The following is an 18,300-nucleotide window of genomic DNA, read 5'->3' as shown; positions in this document are numbered from 1 at the left end:
ATCAGAAAAAAACAAAGGATGGATAAGAACAAGCTGAAGTCAGCATCATGTTCGACTCTTTATGAGCAAACCATTTATCTTCCGTTAAATCTTGCTGTATATTTGTGTCATATTTAAATTAAGCTCTTATTAAGCTTATCTTTGTTTTTCATACACAATTTTAATGACTGTTGTAGAAATACTTTAAAATAAAATTGGAATCCAGATATGTTTCTTTGGCTTATGTTCCACGTTATCTCCATGTAACAAGAAATTTTCTGAGACATTTTCATAGCTCTATTTAATTTAAACTTGCATCAAAATTTACCTGAAATACTTCATATGGTTGGATCAGAGAATGGATAGAGCAGAATATCAAAAGAGTTCATGCAAATAAAAGTACAGTAAACTGTTTATTTTTAAATTAAAAATTATTTAGATAAGTGATTTGATATATTTCAAAAATAATGATTTTGATAACAAGACAGTAAATAGGAAGCTCCAGGTCTTTATTCTTCTACAGAAACACTAAAAGAAATGAGACTAGCTAAAATAATGCTGTAGAATTTCTGAAAAACAGTTAATGGTGTGGTGTATATAGGCCTACTGTGTAATCACCCAATGAAGAAAAAGCTACCTTCAAATTGGCACACAATTTTTATTGTGCTTCTACTGACTTTGGCCTCACTGTTTCCAAGATGCAGTGAGATGTGGTAGATACAAAGCAGCTCAGTTTCTTATCAAGGAATTTCTCCCTTGGGTGAGAGGAAGACGGGAAAATCTTACTTGCAACATTCTGACATGCCTGGGAACCGCCTAGTGTACTGCCCTCTAATTTTCCTGTCTTGGAGTACAGAGAAGAGAAACAGCCTATGCCGGGCCTCAGTTTGAAAAACAAAAAGCCACAGAAAATGTCAATGAAAATGGTTTGTAAAAGCTTCAAGGAGACTACAGACCCATTGATACTGGGAGCTAGAGATTATTAATTAAGGATTGCAACAGGACAACTAAGATACACTAAGAAGCTGGGCTAAGACTCTTGGAAATTAAAGCATTTAAGCAAATATATGTGTACACACACACACACACACACACACACACACGTACATACACACAAAGTCCTAGGTGAGATGCATGCTCAGGGAAAACCTGAGAAAACTTCAAGAATTTACCCCTGCTCAGGACATGCATGCTAAATAGTGAAGGCCTTTCTTGGCAAAGAACCAGTCAGCAAAGACTGGCTACAGTGTTTGCTTTTTCAAATGCACATTTTTTTGTTTGTTTCATCAAATATCCAATTTTTAATTTAAAAAAAACACAATATTTTCAAAGAAAAAGAAAAGACTCATTCAAAGGATGAAAGAAAAATGGCAAAATCACCTCTGAGCAAACACAGTTTTTAGACATACTAAACAAAATCTTTAATATAACTTCCTTAAGTATGTCCAAAGAGCTTAAACAAAAACAGACAAATTAAAGGAAATTTTAAAACTATATATAAACAAGATGGAGAAACTACAAAAAGAAACCAAATAGAAATTCTGATGCAGAAAATATAACTGAAGTGAAAAATTCACTAGAGAGGATCAACAGCAGACGTCAACAAGCAGAAGAATCAGCAAATGTGTATACATGGCATTTAAAATCAGTAGATAAATTATTATTATTTTTGTTATTTTTAAAAAATTTATTTATTTTACTTTAGGTGCATACTGTATCTAGCATTTCTCCCCATGTTATCCCTCCCCATCCTCCCCTCCCTCTCCACCCCCTGCTGTCTCTCCCCTACCCACCCCCAACTGCCCCCAGTGTCTGATGCTCCCCTCCCTGAGTCCACCTGTTCTCATTGTTCAACACCTACCTATGAGTGAGAACATGCGGTGTTTGGCTTTCTGTTCTTGTGTCAGTTTGCTGAGAATGATGGTTTCCAGATTCATCCATGTCCCTACAAAGGACACGAACTCATCGTTTTTTATGGCTGCATAGCATTCCATGGTGTATATGTACCACATTTTCTTTGTCTCTATCATTGATGAGCATTTGGGTTGGTTCCAGGTCTTTGCTATTGTACACAGGGCTGCAATGAACATACATGTGCATGTGTCTTTATAGTAGAACAATTTATAGTTCTTTGGGTGTATACTCATTAATGGGATTGCTGGGTCAAATGGAATTTCTATTTCTAGATCCTTGAGAAATTGCTACACTGTCTTCCACAATGATTGAACTAATTTACACTCCCATCAAGTGTGTAAGAGTGTTCCTATTTCTCCACATCCTATCCAGCATCTGTTGTCTCCAGATTTTTTAATGATCGCCATTCAAACTGGCGTGAGATGGTATCTCAATCTGGTTTTGATTTGCATTTCTCTAATGACCAGTGATGATGAGCATTTTTTCTTATGTTTGTTGGCCTCATATGGCTCCATTATTTGACTTCACTGTGATGGAGTAAATCTCAATTATTACTGAACTTATTTTGGGTTTCTACTTTTCCTATCAAAACAGAACATTGCTCAAAAAAGAACATTTGACAGATAATTATAGAAAATCACAGTCACCTACAATCCCACCTTCAGTGAAAAACACTCTGAAATTTTAGCATATTTGCTTGTTATCTTTTTTCTAGTGTATTTGATACTTTGTGTTAATAGTCAAGATCATATGGAGTATATAATATTGCATTGTTAAGCCCTTTTTTAAATAATCTGCTTTATTAACTTATTGAAACAGGAGATCTGGCTTTGGAATCTTCTGGATATAGCCTCCAGTTAAATGAAAAAGGTCCTGCACTGAAGGGCTTAGGAAAACCTAGGTTCAGCTCATTCTAACAAACAGTAATTTTGTTAAGAGATTACTTTAATGCCAAGGATCCTGCCCTAATTCTTTCACATACCATGAACTCCTTCAGACTCTCAGATACTTTGCTATTAGTTCTCAGAATCATTACATAACTATAATAACAATAGCTAACACTGTTTACTATTCTAAATATTTTATGGTATTAATTCAACAACAGCTCTACCAGTTAGGGACGATAATTGTCCCTATTAAAAGGAATGAAGTTAAAGTGCAAAAACGTTAATTAACTTGCTCAAAATCACACAGCTAATAAGTGGGGAAAGTAGGATTTAACCCTCTGGCAGCATGACTGCAGTCGATGGTTTTAATCACTATATTATATGGCCCCTCCGATAACCGAAAAAATGCATATGAAAACAGCCTGAATATTACAAATTGATGAGCAAATGTAAAATGAATGCTTTCACATTCCATTACAGAAGAAAAAAACAAAAAAACAAACTATGATCCACATTTTCATGGACAATAAAAGCACTGAAAAGAAGTTTGGAGCCAATTGAATTATTTTTTAATTATTCAAATGTGAATTTAATTTCTGAAAATATACTAGGCCTGGGTCTATGCATAAGTCAAATATTTAAGTTTCAAAATAATTTTAATGTTAGACATTTTTAAAAATTAATAAAATTTATCTCTTTTTAAGAGAATTACTTTTAATTTTAGTTTTTAATTTTAACATACAATACATACCTCAGCTTTACATCTTTGTTTGCTGAACCCAGGAGGAGAGGATGGTTGATCATAAATTTGTTTCAGAGATGATCTAGATTGAAGCTCTAAAAAGCCATGCAGAGCTATTAAAATAAGTCAACCTGGCCCTTTTACCCTGAAAATTACCTAGCATGTGGCTTATCCCAATTGCCACCAAGAAAATTCTGATTACTTAGGATGCTTCATGTATCGTGAGGTAATGAATGAATAGAAGTGATACTAAAGTAATTTTAAAATCAGTATGGCACTGGTATCAACCAATCAGAAATTGTATCTATTAGAGTGGATGTGCTATTTTTCAGCCAGAGATCGAGCACATCTATCAGGTTCTGATTCGTGTTATATACCCCTTCCTAGTTGTAGTCTTGGATAATTTCATTACTCTTTATTTACTTATTTTTATTCCCCAACTTTTATTTTAAATTCATGAATACATGTACAGGACTGTTACAAAGGTAAACTACATGTCACGGGGATTTGGGGTACATATCATCTTGTCACCCAGTCATTAAGCATAGTACCCAATAGGTTGTTTTTTGACCCTCGGCCTCTTCCCACCCTCCACCCTCAGGTAGGTCTTGGTGTCTATTCTTTTCTTTGTGTCCATGTGTTCTCAATGTTTAGCTGCCATGTGTAAGTGAAACCACATGGTATTTGTTTTCTGTGTTAGTTTATTTATTTCTGTATTAGTAATTTATTTTCTGTTCCTGTGTTAGTTTGCTTAGGATAATGGCCTCCAGATCCATCCATGTCACTGCAAAGGATGTGATCTTTTTTATGGCTGCATAGCAATCCATGGTGTATATGTATCATATTTTCTTTATCCAGTCTACCATTTGTGGGTATTTAGGTTGATTCCATGTCTTTGCTATTGTGAATAGTGCTGCAATGAACATACACATGCAAGTGTCTTTATGATAGAATGGTTTATATTCCTTCAGGTATAAATATATTTATACCCAGTGATGGAATTGCTGGGTCAAATGGTAATTCTGTTATAAATTCTTTCAGAAATGACTACACCATTTTCTACAATGGCTGAACTAATTTACATTTCTACAAGCAGTGCATAAGCATTCCCTTTTCTCTACAACCTCACCAGCATCTGCTTTTTTTTTGCTTTTTAATAGGAGCCATTCTGACTGGTGTGAGATGGCAACTCATCATGTTTTTGATTTGCAATTCTCTAATGATTAGTGATAGAGTTTGGCTCTGTGTTTCCACCCAAATCTCATCTCAAATTTTAATCCTCATGGTCAAGGGAGGGACTTGTAATCTCTTGAGGGAGGGAGGTAATTGGATCATGTGGTTGTTTCCCCCATGCTATTCTCCTGATAGTGAGTTCTTATGAAATCTGATGGTTTTATAAGGGGCTCTTCCTCTTTCACTCTCTCTTTGCTCTCCTGCCGCATTTTGAAAAGGTGCCTGCTCAGTTTACAATTGCAAAGATCTGGAAGCAACCCAAATGCCCATCGATGATAGACTGGACAGGGGAAAATGTGGCACATATACACCATGGAATATTATGCAGCCATCAAAAATGATGAGTTCGTGTCCTTTGTAGGGACATGGATGAACCTGGTAATCATCATTCTCAGCAAACGGACACAAGAGCAGAAAATCAAACACTGCATGTTCTCACTCATAGGTAGGTGTTGAACAATGAGAACACATGGACACAGGGAGGGGAGCACTACACACTGGGGTCAGTTGGGGGGAAATGGGGGAGGAACAGTGGGGGGTGATAGCATGGGGAGAAATGCCAGATATAGGTGAAGGGGAAGAAGGCAGCAAATCACACTGCCACGTGTGTACCTATGCAACAATCTTGCATGTTCTTCACATGTACCCCCAAACCAAAAATGCAATAAAAAAAGAAGTAAAATAAAATAATAATAATTAACATAGACCAGAAGCACACTTCCAGTCGCCCCGGCAACAGCTGCCCCCCTCCCCTACTCCCCCTCTGTCTCCAAGAAAAATTTGGCCCCTGCTTGGCCACTGCCCAGGATCTGCAAGCTGCATGCCCACGAGTTTCGGCACCCATTTGGATTTTCACAATCAGAGATGGCAGCGATGAAGGCATCAATGTTGAAAGCTACCAGGCCTTGGTATTCTCATCTGGCATATGCAAGATACTGGTAACATTATCATCAAGCAATGGCTTGGATGCACAGCCACCAGAATGCTTACAAGAAGGCCGTGGAATCCTGTTTCAGTGTTCCATGGTACTTCCCTCCTGTGCTTCTTCCCCAAAGGTCTTACAGTATCCAAGCTGCATATCCTGTCTTTCTATGACGATCATGTGGCCTGGAAGGACTCCCCCTGCAGTTCTTCATATTTCAGAGGGTTTGGACAGAATCCACATGACAGCAGTAGGATCCAGGCATCCACAAGAGAAGACCAAGCTTTGTCCAAAGAGGAAGAGATGGAGACCAAGTCAAATGCAGAGACAGAATGTGACCTGAGCAATATGGAAATCACCGAAGAGCTCCACCAGTACTTTGCAGAGACCAAGAGGCACAGAGAAGAATGATGGAGGCAGCAGCAGCTGGATGCAGAGTGCCTGGAGAGCTATGTGAACGCTGACCATGACCTGTACTGCAACATCCCCTGGTCAGTAGAGGCCCCAACTGAGAGGCCAGGTGAGCGGCGCCAGGCCGAGATGAAGCATTTGTATGGGGACAGCGCCGCCAAGATCCAGGCCATGGAGGCTGCGGTGCAGGTGAGCTTTGACAAGCACTGTGACCAAAAGCAGCCCAAGTACTGGCCGGTCATCCCCCCGAAGTTCTGAGCTCGGGACACAAGGTCCCCAGACTCTCCCTCTTCCTTTTGGGTACACGCTCTTCATCTCTCCTTGTGTACATTTCTCAGGGAAAGAGGACTTTGTGCTGAGGTACAAGCATGTCCACTACAGTCCCAGTGGGCCTGTCACGGGGTGGATGAACTATGCCAGCCACTGGGAGGTCGGCAGGATGCCTTCTGTTGCCAACATGATAAATCATGATAAATTTTCTCCTGACAAAATAATTTTGTATATATTATACTGGTTTTTTATGTTGTTGGTAACAGGTCAATTCATTAAAGCTCTTGCCTGGAAAAAAAAAATGATAATAATTAACATAAAAGAGAGAAAAAAAAAGAAAAGGTGCTTGCTTCGGCTTTGTCTTCTGCCGTGATGGTAAGTTTCCTGAGGCCTCCCCAGCCATGTGGAACTGTGAGTCAATTCAACCTCTGATGAGAGTGAAAATCACCTGATGACCATTGAACAGACCCTGGAGACAAGAAAAAAATCCTTATCTGAGGGATTTATAAGGAAGCAAAGACCACCTGATGACTGTCAAACAGATCATCCAGAGGTGAAACTCCTCTGAGGAATTTAGAAGGGAGCAAAGACCTCCTGGCGACCATCAACCAGGCCTGGAGGCAAAACTCCTTACTGAGAATTTAGAAGTAACTAAAGTTCCCTGGTATCTAAGTTGGCATCTGGTTCCAGGCCTCGTTCAACTTTTGTAAGTAACTAAAATTTCTATACCTCTCTGGAATGCCGCACTGAAACTCATTTGACAACCCTAAGCTCCTGCCTTAAGATCTATTGATATCACTAAGAAAAAATCCACCAAGGCATGCTCAGTCCTCTTGCTGAGGCACCCAATGCAGCATTCTTCCTTCTTAATAAACTTTCCTTTTTCAAACTTATACTTTTGTTGGTAAATTCTTTTTACCAACCCATGAGTTGACCACTTTCCAGTGCCAGGGCTCTGACACCTTGCCTGGCAACCTCCTTTGTTTATAAATTATCCAGCCTCAGTATCTTTTCAGCAGTGTGAAAATGAACTAATACAGTAAATCTGTTACAGGTAGTTAGGTATGAGTGGGGCAGGAGAGGGCTCTCCCCACACCTACGAGACGTGTCAGGTGATGGTTTGGCAATTATCTCATTGCCTCTCTTAAAATGATAATTCGGCAGTGCCAGGGAGAGACTATTTCCTGATGGTCCACACCTGTTAATATCAAAATGTTAATTGGATGCAGGCCCCAAAGAGAAGTAGCTTCCTGGGCATGCGTGTTAAGAGACAAAATGGCAAAGTATGATCTTCCAGGTATACTCCACTGGAAAAGCGAAGAAATCCTCAGATGGGCTTGCATACGACTCCTTAAACACACTCAGTGTGTGCACAGTTATGAAGGGTAAAGAAGACACTGTGCATGTGGGCTGCCCTAAGGGAATAATCATGGGAAATAGGTGAGCCTATAAAGTTCTAGGATCCATGTTATTGCCCTTTTTTGCTGTATTCTTTTGCTCTCTGTACTCTCTTGGATCTTCAGGTGCCGTTTGGGTCTCTTTCAAGTGAATTTTCCTTTCTTTCCTGTTCTAAAGCTTTTAAAATAAACTTCCACTCCTGCTCTGAAACTTACCTTGGTCTCTTTTTCTGCTTTATGCCCTCCAGTTGAATTCTTTCTTCTGAGGAGGCAAGGATTGAAGTTGCTGTGGATGTGTATGGATTCACTGCAGGTAACTCAGGGTAACTCGGATCTCTTCCAGTGGTAACAAATTGGTACTGCAGAGAGTAGGGTACTACTATAAAGATACTTGAAAATGTGGAAGTGACTTTCGAACTGAGTAATGGGCAGAGGTTGGAAGAATTTGCATGGCTCAGAAGAAGACAGGAAGATGTGGGAAAGTTTGGATCTTCCTAGAGACTTGTTGAATAGTTTTGGCCAAAATGCTGATTGTGATATGGACAGTGAAGTCTAGGGTTAGGCTTGGGTGGAGATGAGGAACTTATTGGGAACTGGAGCAAAGGTCACTCTTACTATGTTTTAGCAAAGAGACTGGCAGCATTTTGTCCCTGTCCTAGAGACTGTGGAACTTTGAACTTGGGAGAGATGACCTGAAGTTGCAACTTATGTTTAGAAAAGCAGAGCATAAAGATTTGGACAATTTTTAGCCGGCCATGAGGTACAAAAGAAAAATAGATTTTCTGGGGAGAAGTTCAAGCTGGCTACAGAAATGTCATAAGTAATAAGGAGTCAAGACTATGGGAAAACGTCTCCATGGCATGTGAGAGGTCTTTATGACAGCCTATCCTAGACTTGGAGGCCTAACAGGGAATAATGGTTCCTGGGCCAGGCCCAAGATCCGCACTGTTCTGTGCAGCCTTGGGACTTGGTATCCTGTGTCCCAGCTGCTCTGTCTCCAGCTGTGGCTAAATGGGGCCAAGGTACAGCTTGAGCGATTGTTTCAGATGGTGCAAGCCCCAAGCCTTGGTGGCTTCCACATGATTTGGGCTTAAGTGTGCACAGAAGTCAATAATTAAGATTTGGGAACCTAATTTGGGAGCCTAGATTTCAGAGGATGGATGGAAATGCTTGGATGTCCAGGAAGAAATCTGCTGCAGGTGCAGAACCCTCATGAAGAACATCTGCTAGAGCAATGTGGAAGGGAAATGTGGGATCGGAGTCCCCACACAGAGTCCCCACTGGGGCACTACCTAGTGGAGCTGTGAGAAGAGAGCCACCATCCTCCAAAACCCAGAATGGTAGATCCAGTGACAGTTTGCACCATGCATCTACAAAAAGTCACAGGCACTCAACACCAGCCCATGAAGGAGCTCCCCAAGACCATGGGAGTTCACCCCTTGTGTCGGCATGCCCGGATGTGAGAAATGGAGTCAAGGGAGATAATTTTGGAGCTTTAAGATTTGATGACTGCTGGATTTTGCACTTGTATGGGGACTGTAGCTCCTTTGTTTTAATTTCTCCTATTTGAAATGGGAGCATTTATCCAATGCCTGTACCCCCATTGTATCTTGAAAGTAACTAACTTGCTTTTGATTTTAATAGCTCCTAGGAAGAAGGGACTTGCCTTATCTCAGATGAGACTTCGGACTGTGGACTTTTTAGTTAATGCTGAAATGAGTTAAGACTTTGGGGGACTGTCGTTAGGAAGGCATGATTGGTTTGAAATGTGAAAAGACGTGAGATTTGAGAGGAGCCAGAGACAGAATGATATGGTTTTGGTCTGTGTCCCCACTGAAATCTCATCTCAAATTGTAATCCCATGTGTCAAGGGAGGGAGATAATTGGATCATGGGAGGAGTTTCCCTGCATGCTGTTCTCAGGATGGTGAGTGAGTTCTCATGAGATCTGATGGTTTTATAAGGGGTTCTTTACCTTTTGCTCTCTCTTCTCTCTTCTGCCACCCTGTGAAGAAGTGCCTTCTGCCATGATTGTAAGTTTCCTGAGGCCTCCCCAGCCATGTGGAAATGTGAATCAATTAAACCGCTTTATATATTACCCAATCTCACATATTTCTTTATAGCAGTGTGAAATGAACTAATACAATTGGTAATGTTGTGCATTTTTTAATATGCTTCTTGGCCACATACATATCTTCTTTTGAAAAGTGTTCATGTCCTTTGCCCACTTTTTAATGGGATTGTTTGTATTTGCTTGTTAATTTGTTCAAATTCCTTATAGATGCTTGGTAACAACCCTTTGTTGGATGCATAGTTTGCAAAAATTTTCTCCTATTCTGTAGATTTTCCCTTTACTCTGTTGATAGTTTCTTTTGCTGTGCAGAAGCTCTTTCATTTAATTAGATCCTATTCATCATTTTTTGTTTTTGTTGCCGTTGCTTTTGGCATCTTTGTCATGAAATCTTTGCCAGGGTCTACGTCTCTAACAGTATTTCCTAAGTTATCTTACAGGTTTTTTAGTGTTTTAGATTTTACAGTTAAGTCTTTAATTCATCTTGAGTTGATTTTTGCATATGGTGTATGGAAGGGGTCAAGTTTGAATCTTCATATGGCTAGCCAGTTATTCTAGCACCATTTATTGAATAGGAAATCCTTTTACCATTGCTTGTTTATGTCAGCTTTGTCAAAGACCAATATTTGTAGGTGGGTGAAATTATTTCTGGGCTCTCTATTCTGTTCCACTGGTCTACGTATCTGTTTTTGTACTAGTACCATGCTGTTTTAGTTACTGTAGCCTTGTAGGGTAATTTGAAGTCAACTAGCATGATGCCTCCAGCTTTGTTCTTTTTTATTAGGATTGCCTTGGCTATTCAGGCTCTCTTTTGGTTCCAAATGAATTTCAAAGTAATCTTTTCTAATTCTGTGAAGAATGTCACTGATAGTTTCATAGGAATAGTGTTGAATCTGTAATTTGCTTGGGACAGTATGGCCATTTTAACTATATTGATTCTTCCTATCCATGAGCATGGAATATTTTTCCATTTGTTTGTGTTATCTCTGATTTGAGTAGTGTTTTGTAATTCTCATTATAGATATCTTTCACCTTCCTATTTAGCTATATTCCTATGTATTTTATTCCTTTTGTGGCTATTGTGAATGGGATTGCATTCTTGATTTGGCTGGCAGCTTGGATATTGTTGATGTATAGAAATGTCACTTGTTTTTGTACATTGATTTTGTGTCTTGAAGCTTTGCTGAAGTTGTTCATCAGATCTAGGAGCTTTTGGGCAGAGACTATGGAGTTTTCTAGGTATAGAATTATATCATCTAAAAACATGTATTCTTACTTCCTATCTTTCTATTTACATGCCTTTTATTTCTTTCACTTGCCCAATTGCTCTGGCCAGGAATTTCAGTACTATGTTGAATAGTATGTCTTTTTCTGGTTCTCAAAGGGAATACTTCCCACCTTTTGTCTATTCAGTATGATGTTGGCTGTCGGTTTGTATAGACCAGGCGTCCCCAAACTATGGCCCATGGATGCGGCCTCCTGAGGCCATTTATCCGGCCCCCCGCCGCACTTCAGGAAGGGGCACCTCTTTCATTGGTGGTCAGTGAGAGGAGCACAGTATGTGGCTGCCCTCCAACGGTCTGAGGGACAGTGAACTGGGTCCTTGTGTAAAAAGTTTGGGGACGCCTGGTGTAGAGGGCTTTTATTATTTTGAAATATGTTCCTTCACTGCTTGAGGGGTTTTAACATGAAGGGATGTCGAATTTTATTGAAAGCCTTTTCTGCATCTATTTAGATGGTCATGTGGTTTTTGTTTTTAGTTCTGTTTATATGATGAATCACATTTATTGATTTGCATATGTTGAACCAACCTCCTTGCATCCCAGAAATAAAGACTACTTGATTGTGGTGGATTAGTTTTATCATGTGCTGCTGGAGTTGGTGTAGTAGTATTTTGTTGAAGATTTTTACATGTATGTTCATCAAGGATACCCAATAAATAATTTTTAAAGCCCTCACCCCCTTCCTCCCTTTCTCCATTTTGGAGTTCCCAGTATCTATTGTTTCCATCTTTATGTCCATGTGTACCCATTGTTTAGCTCCTAGTTATAAATAGGAACATGAGGTATTTGACTTTCTGAGCTGTTTCATGTAGTAGGACAATAGCCTCCAACTCTATCCATGTTACTGCAAAGGACATGATTTCATTCTTTTTTGTGGCTGCGTAACATTCCATGGTGTATATGTACCACATATTCTTTATCCAGCCATCATTGATGGACACTTAGGTTGATTCTATTACTTTGATGTTGTGAATAGTGCTGTGATAAGCATGTGAGTGTGGCTGGGCTTTTTGGACATAAAATTTCTTTTCTTTTGAATGGAACCTAGAAGTGAATTTGCTGGGTCCCACTAATATCTGATCAGCTACCATCTTGAAGTCTCTCTCTGAAGCATTGGCCTTTTAAAGAACTATAAAATATATTTTTTAATCAAGAACAAAATAAAATGAGTGTACTATGGTGGGAAACAAGAGCAGCTCATTTCTGTGGTCAGCCGCCTCAAATTTCATCTCCAAGAAAGGTCAAAAGACTTACGGGGTTGAGTATTTAATATTGTTACACATTCTAACATCTTAGAGGCTCCAAATGCCAGGGTGGCATTGGCATTTTGATCATCACTTTTCACTTAGTAAAATTTCCAGCTGCAGACAGGATTTCTCATTCTTGGGGCATGAGATGACAGCAATTATTTGACTTTGAGAAATTTCAAAATGGCTTTTCTCTCCTTTGTGTGTTTTTCTTGGACTCAATTAAGAGTAGGCTTTCCTGGTTGCTTAGATACTCATCTGTCACCTCTAAAGGTCCCTTCTTATCCTTTGATTACCTACTTTTGACTTTTATTTCATTGCCACTGACTTTGTTAAACTTTACCCAAGTCCTAGTATCCTTGGAAACAGTAATAATAAAGAGATTCCTCCACTCTTGGAGTTCTGGAAATAGCTTACTGCAAACAACTACCTGTCCCTCTATGACTTACATAGTACTCATGGATGCCTCCTTGTTTACCAAGGACAAGACCAGACTTGGTCTTAGTAGATAGAATGTTGAATAATCAGGGCTACCGAGCTGGGAGTCTGTAATTGAATGTGTGTGTGTGTGTGTGTGTGTGTGTGTGTGTGTGTGTGTATACATGTGTATACACACCCACACAGATATGTACATATTTCACACTGTGCACTCCTTAAAACAGGGTTCCTTTCCAAGATCCTTGGTGATTTTGAGATTTTGCCCCATTAGCTACATCTGTTCACTTGCAACCCATTTGCATAGTAAACCACAGGCCACAAAGGGGAAGTGTTCCATGCCAAAGGGCTCAATCTGGACATTATTACCACTGAAATAAAAACAGGGCTTGGAAAAAGTTCTTTTGGCTCAAGAAAATAATCAACTGAATAAACCAAATCTACCACCAAAGGCAAAGTTCATGGGGATTTAGTATAGTCAACGAGAATTTCTTACCTTTCCATTCTAGTCTTAGCATAGCAGTTTTGAGTCCTGTAGAGAAAGATCTGCATAAATAGTTTAGGAGGCTGGAAAGCCCCAAGCCACTGTGTCCATGTGATTCTCTTATTGGCAGACTAAACCAAAATTAAATCTGAGGGTACATGGTTCACATTACTGTTTTAAGGGGGTCTTTTTTGAACTGTTAAATAAGACAGAAACAAAGGGGCTACATTATTTCACTTAGACTTTTTTTTGGTTCGTAAACGTACCTATTTATTTTTTTTTTATGCAGTCCTTCTTCTGGCTATTTCCCAAGGTTTTCAGGACTCTAATTTGAATGGAAACTTACTGCTGGAGAGAGCACATCACAATGCCTTATAAAGATCCATTTGTCCTTTCTGTAGGATACCATTCCACTCTTCAAAATGAGGCATGAATTCAAGGGGAAGTTGCAGAAAGTGGTTCAAGTCTTACTGTTCTTAAAAGACACTGTCAGGTAGAAAAGAAATCTGCGCTTAGCAAGAAGAGATTTTATTTTATAGGATAATTGTGAGGGAGGGGGGATTGCAGTTAGGGGAGGGGAACTACTTGCAGTAGGGAGATTGCTTATAGGCACATATCTCAAGAGTTAGGCAAAAAGGGTTTTGCTTTTATAAGAAGTAAACAAAAGTGAGAATCAGGTGTTGGGAAGTCAGATGCAGGATGGTATTATAGAACAGTAAGAGAATGTCTTACCCTTAGCCCAGCCTGTTCTTAGGCGATGTGGTCTGCTGGTGCAAGCTGAGGGTGGGGTCCAAGTTCAGGTACCCATGGGAAAAGGAGAAGCTTACACAAAGTTTGGTTCAAAAGCATTTTGTTCCATTGGTCAATAGGGAAGCAGTTCAACTTTATGACGCAAAAAAAAAAAAAAAAAAAAAAATTTGGGTGGCACACCTTTCAAGGTATCATCTTGGAAACAAAGACAAGACCTCACCAGACACTGACTGCCTAACCTCCAGAACTATGAGAAACAGATTTCTGTTCTTCATAAATTACTCAGGCTATGGTATGTTGTTACTGCAGCACAAACAGGCTAAGTTACAGTACATCTGTCAAAAAAATAATTTAACATTGCTACAACACTGTTAACGATATTAGAGACTGTATTTGGATTTTCCAAGTTTTTCCACTAATCACCTCTCTCTGTTCCAGGATCAAATCCAGATCCCACACTGCATTTAGTCATCATCATATCCTCTAGTCCCCTCTGATCTGTGACAATTTATTGTACTTTCCTTGTCTTTTATGACCTTGACAGTGTTAAGGACTCCTTGTCTGGTGTTTTATAGAAAGTCACTCAATTTGATTCTGTCTGATGTTTGTCACAATTAGACTGGGGTTTTGGGATTTGAGGAAGGACATGACCGAGGAGAGGTGCGCTTCTCCTTACCATATGCGAGGCTACATGATAGCCACATGGCTTTGCTCTGGTTATGCTGACCTTGATCACTTGGTTCAGGTGGTACTTGCCAGGTTTCTTCCCTGTAAACTTTTTCTTTTCTCTTTTCAGTGCAGGGTGATTCTTTCAGAATATAAGTTAGTTCATGGCCACCCTATCCTCAAAACATTCTAACAGCTTCCCACCTCATTTAGTGCACTCAGAAATGTTTTTATGATTCTTGCTAATGTGTCCATGGCTGGCTCCTGCTGCTGCTGGGCTCTTTGCTCCAGCAAGTCCCCCTTTCTACCCCATCCCCATCTCACCCACATTGGCCTCTTGCTGGTCCAAAAGCACCTGAAGCCCTCTCTGATCCCAGAGCCCATGCCAGTGCCTTGTGCTCTGCAGAAGCATTCTCCCCACAGCCTTGTATTTCTTTCAGTATCTGTGTTTCCTGCTCAACCTGCGTAAAATGTTGCTGTCACTCAGCACTCTGTCTCTCTTTCCTTGTACCATTCGCTTGCTTTTCCTTTGGATATCTGTGCTTTTAATGACAGCAGCTCTGATTCTGTTCACTGCACAATCCCCAGCAAGTACTATGGGTACAGCCCTGTGGTAGGAGCACAAACACATGCATGGCAAATGAATGAATGAATAAAGGGAAGGTGATAAATAGCAATCTCTGCATTTGGTTTTACGTGAAGATTGGGAAAATGGGATATTTTCTGCTCCAGTGGTATATGAAGAAGAAATGCTTTGATTGCAAACTAGGAAACCACAGTGGAACTTTCATCTACTAAAAGTTTATATCCTATGTGCCAAAGTTTAGGGTTACTATAAGCTCTGTGACATTGAACTGAATTTAAATATCATATTAAACCAATAAGTGAAAAATTTGAGGATTTCCTAAGAAATGAAATTAGGCAACTGTTTAATCAAATATTTATGTGCATAAACACCTCAGAGAATCACCCATTATGAGGTGAAAGAACTTTGGGGGGCACACTTAGAAGTAGCAGTTGTGATTCTGAAAGAGTTAACTTGGTTCACTTGAGTAAACCCTCTATATCCCAAGGAGTAGCATGCTTGTTATAGGATTAAGCAAGAATGAATCTCTTTCAGTATCTATTACCCAATAGAACAATAGGAACTCTCACTGGGGAACATCTGTTTAGACAAAAGAAAACTACTAAGGGCAATTTTAATTAATATAGTTTTACGTATTCATCTACCTAAGTTCCCATGGGTTTTTTTTCCCCTCTGTTCCTCTGCATCTCTGGACAGTGAGGTTAATGGCCATTCTCATCTAGATAAATATGGTCAATATGAAGGCATTTGCTCTTAATATTTTCTAAGGAACCAGTCTGTTTTCCTTTTTTCTTTCTATTTGTGAATAAATATTTGGAGGAGAATGATTCTGCATCCAGCAAGTCTATATCATCTAGTATTTATGGGCCAAAGGAATAGCCTGAAGACAGAGTAAGAGAAAGGTAGAAGCTACAAATATAAAATGCTTTGTGAGAGACTCTCCTCATCATTTATTGTAAGTGAGTATAATGATCAACAACCATCCCCAAAATGAGATCAGTAGAGGCACTCTGCAAAATTTTAGATAAACAATTATAGAACTAGTAGTGAATATTTTCATATATTATCCCAGCGGCTGTAAATAGAAATCTCTTGTTATTAGAAATGTTGCTTCTGCTAATGATATGTTTGGGAAAAATAAATAGTAACTATTGATGGTCCTTATTTCCCATTGTTGCTACAGACTCCAATTTTTATTTACCAACTTTGAAACTCAGTATTTCTATATTTACAGTTATGAGGTCATTTGAGGGAGAGGAAGAAAAAATTTTCTTACCATCTGTGAAAATAGTAGCTCACTCATCCTCACCAGCGTAAGTGTATAATATTATTTAAACACCAGCAAGCAAATTCCTATACTAATCCGGTCTGTGTTTACAGGGTTGTTTTCTAGTGATCTCCCCCCTCCTTTTTTCTTCAGAGACTGCAATATATATGCTGTAAAGAAATTTCTATATTCCTTTAAAAAATGGATAATACAGAACTACTATTGTTAGTAACAGTCTCAGGTAAAACACTAGGAAATGCTTTCTCTGGTCAGTAGAGTACTCATTATTTTTTGAAGATGAACATAAGATTACTTGAGTAGAACTTGAGGTCACAATTCTTCAGAAGAACCAAGAAAACCTTACTAATACGTGAACATTATTAATTTTGAAGAGTTATATTGCTCCTTTGGCAATCCAGTTGACATTACAATGATTTTTTTTCAATTAAAGAACATTGTATACAATGTTTGTTTTTCCTAAACTCTATTTTTAATGTAAAACTGTAACTCAAAAGCTTTCATATTGGTGACCAAATAGTTCAGAAACTAGTTTTTCAGTAAGTATAATCATTTTTTAAAATTATATTTTAAGTTCTCGGGTACATGTGCAGAACATGCAGGTTTGTTACATAGATATACATGTGCCAGGGTGGTTTGCTGCACGCATCAACCTGTCATCTATATTAGGTATTTCTTCTAATGTTATCCCTCCCCTAACCCCACCCCCATGGTGTGTAATGTTCCCCTCACTGTGTCCATGTGTTTTCATTGTTCAACTCCCACTTATGAGTGAGAACACATGATGTTTTGTTTTCTCTTCTTGTGTTCTGTTCTTTACTGAGAATGATGGTTTCCAGCTTCATCCATGTTCCTGCAAAGGACATGAACTCTTCCTTTGTTATGGCTGCATAGTATTCCATGGTGTATATGTGCCACATTTTCTTTATCCAGTCTATCATTGATGGGCCTTTGGAATGGCTCCAAGTCTTTGCTATTATGAATAGTACCACAATAAACATGTGTGCAGGTGTCTTTATAGTAGAATGATTTATAATACTTTGGGTATATGCCCAGTAACGGATTGCTGGGTCAAATGATATTTCTGGTTCTAGATCCTTGAGGAATTGCCACACTGTCTTCCAGAATGGTTAAACTTCTTTACAGTCCCACCAACAGTGTAAAAGTGCTCTTATTTCTCCACATCATCTCCAGCATCTGTTGTTTCCTGACTTTTTAATGATCACCATTCTAACTGGCCTGAGATGGTATCTCATTGTGATTTTGATTTGCATTTCTCTAATGACCAGTGATGATGAGCTTTTTCATTCACATGTTTGTTGGCTGCAGAAATATCTTCTTTTGAGAAGTGTCTATTCATATCTTTGACCCACTTTTTGATGAGGTTGTTTTTTTCTTGTAAATTTGTTTAAGTTCTTTGTAGATTCTGGACATTAGCTCTTGTCAGATGGATAGACTGCAAAACATTTCTCCCATTCTGTAGGTTGGCTGTTCACTTTGATGATAATTTCTTTTGCTGTACAGAAGCTCTTTAGTTTAATTAGATCCCAGTTGTCAATTCTGGCTTTTGTTGCCATTGCTTTTGATGTTTTAGACATGAAGTCTTTGTCTATGCTTATGTCCTGTATGGTATTGCCTAGGTTTTCTTCTAGGGTTTTTATGCTTTTAGGTCTTAAATTTCAGTCTTTAATCCATCTTGAGTTAATTTGTGCATAAGGTTTAAGGAAGGGATCCAGTTT

The 18,300-nt window shown here is 39.0% G+C and overlaps 1 pseudogene; it reads left to right on the top strand.

Moving 5' to 3' along the window:
• Window positions 1–5,585: 5,585 nt before the first annotated feature.
• Window positions 5,586–6,346, top strand: LOC101046770 (gem-associated protein 8 pseudogene; annotated as a pseudogene).
• Window positions 6,347–18,300: the final 11,954 nt, after the last annotated feature.

Source organism: Saimiri boliviensis, chromosome X (assembly GCF_048565385.1).
Source record: "Saimiri boliviensis isolate mSaiBol1 chromosome X, mSaiBol1.pri, whole genome shotgun sequence".
Taxonomy (NCBI): domain Eukaryota; kingdom Metazoa; phylum Chordata; class Mammalia; order Primates; family Cebidae; genus Saimiri; species Saimiri boliviensis.
Note: the sequence above shows the minus strand (reverse complement) of the source record. Positions and strands in the feature narration are given on the sequence as shown.